We start from the raw sequence: 2,500 nt of genomic DNA, 5'->3' as shown, positions 1-2,500 counted from the left end.
ATTCCCTCCCCCTGACCACATGTGTTCCTGCCCTTCAAGCCCACTTCTATACCCTCTAGGCCACGGGCTGCCCTGATGACCTTGTGCATCGAGCACATTTCAGAGTACCGTCAACCACACCTATGGGAAGGTCAAATAATCTCACAGTATGAGAAATAATGTCATATGGAGGCACAACGGAATAACAGAATAGCAGTTTTAGTTGTTTTGTGGAGAACATTAGCGAGGATTTAATCAACTGGACTGATATCAGCTTTATCATCCCTACATTGAAAAGTTCTTTGAAAAACATATAGGAATCACACTTGTCATCTACAATACTTGCATGATAAGTCTTTGGTTAAGCGCTTGCATATACATTTCATACTTAAATAACATATATATTTTAAACATATATATTTTCTATGCTATGAAAAGGGCCCTAATTATCTGTGTTAACGTATATATACTATATAAAAACAGCCTTTTTCCATATGGGTCCATCCATTTTGCAGCCAATCAAAGGCCTCGTAGTGAACAAGCTTTGACTTGGACATTGAAGGAATATTTTATGTCTGATCATGGGATGTTTTCGCCTCAGTTCATTCTTAGTCAACTTTTTTTACATAGCGCCAAGAACAATAGAAATGGTCTCTAGGCGCTTTACAGAACCCAGAGTCTGAACCCCCCAGAGCAGGCACTAAGAAGACTGGGCCAAGGAGGAACTCCCTTTTAACGGGAAGGAACCTTGAGCAGAACCCCAGCTCAAAGGGGGGACCCATCTGCTTGGGGCCGGCCAGGTAGAGAGATAGGGATACAAAATGGGGTACGTATATGTATCAAACGGCAACAGAATCATTAAAAAGAGGTATTTTGGAGGAATGTCTTCTACCGTTTTGGCAAGTAACCGTATAATAAGCGGGATAATGTATAGTCCGGCGGTCATTATCTAAAAATAAATCCCTTCAGGACAAAACAAGACTATTGACTACTCTTCTGTAGTCAAAAACAGAATATGCGAGTCGGGGTCCTGTTTGTCCCGTCGGGATTTAGTTTTGGATAATGACCGCCGGACAATACATTATCTCTTACATAGAACATATTATCCCACATGTGGCATATGTACATGATGCATACATGATTCCATGAAACATAAAAGAAGGTATAAACATGAAATATACAGAACTAATAGTGGATACAAATGGAGAGAGCCAGCATTCAGAGTACTGGTTGTAGAACAGCTTAGTGGGAATACAGGACAAGGACAAGCAGTGTAATTAAGCAGAAAAATGTCAATGATGGCGTTTGTTTGTGTTACAGGTAAACAGGACGACATACAGTATGTATGACAAACAGAGTAGAATTTATGCAGAATAGTTTCATGGGAATGGGCAGCTTTAAGCAGAGGGTTTCTGTAGGTAGATCAGGTAGAGAGACTGCAGCAGCATCCCACAGTGGAGATAGTCTAGAGTAGGAGGGTGTGTGTGTGTGTGTGTGTGTGTGTGTGTGTGTGTGTGTGTGTGTGTGTGTGTGTGTGTGGTGTGTAGATCAGGTAGAGAGACTGCAGCAGCATCCCACTGTGTAGATAGTCTAGAGTAGGAGGGTGTGTGTGTGTGTGTGTGTGTGTGTGTGTGTGTGTGTGTGTGTGTGTGTGTGTGTGTGTAGATCAGGTAGAGAGACTGCAGCAGTATTCCACAGTGGAGATAGTCTAGAGTAGGAGGGTGTGTGTGTGTGTGTGTGTGTGTGTGTGTGTGTTTGTGTGTGTGTGTGTAGATCAGGCAGAAAGACTGCAGCAGTATCCCACAGTGTAGATAGTCTAGAGTAGGAGGGTGTGTGTGTGTGTGTGTGTGTGTGTGTGTGTGTGTGTGTGTGTGTGTGTGTGTAGATCAGGTAGAGAGACTGCAGCAGTATCCCACAGTGGAGATAGTCTAGAGTAGGAGGGTGTGTGTGTGTGTGTGTGTGTGTGTGTGTGTGTGTGTGTGTGTGTGTGTGTGTGTGTGTGTGTGTGTGTGTCTGTGTGTAGATCAGGTAGAGAGACTGCTGCAGTATCCCACAGTGGAGATAGTCTAGAGTAGGAGGGGAAGAAAAGAGACAAAGTGAGGTGACAGAGCTGAGGTTCCTTATATGTGTGTATGGAACTAGAGGTCATAGTGATGAGGTTCCTTATAGGTGTGTACGGAACTAGAGGTCATAGTGATGAGGTTCCTTATAGGTGTATGTGTGCACGGAACTAGAGGTCATAGTGATGAGGAACAATGTCTCAGAGTATATCAGTATATGTTGATTTCTGAACACACACGGTTCAACCTTGTGATTAGTGCATCCACAAACTTGTGTTTAAATAGGTCTTAGGGAACCTGATCCCGATCGTTTACGTCTAATCTTAGAGGCTATACTTTAAAGAATCAAATTAAATGAAAAACACACATGACCTAATTTCTCAATTTTCCGTCTGTAACTGGGTTAACAGGCCACTGTCGAGCTATCCTTTCACCTCCAAACCGTCTTCGGTGACTAATTC

Source organism: Clupea harengus, chromosome 16, assembly GCF_900700415.2.
Source record: "Clupea harengus chromosome 16, Ch_v2.0.2, whole genome shotgun sequence".
NCBI lineage: Eukaryota > Metazoa > Chordata > Actinopteri > Clupeiformes > Clupeidae > Clupea > Clupea harengus.
This window is presented reverse-complemented; position numbering follows the sequence as displayed.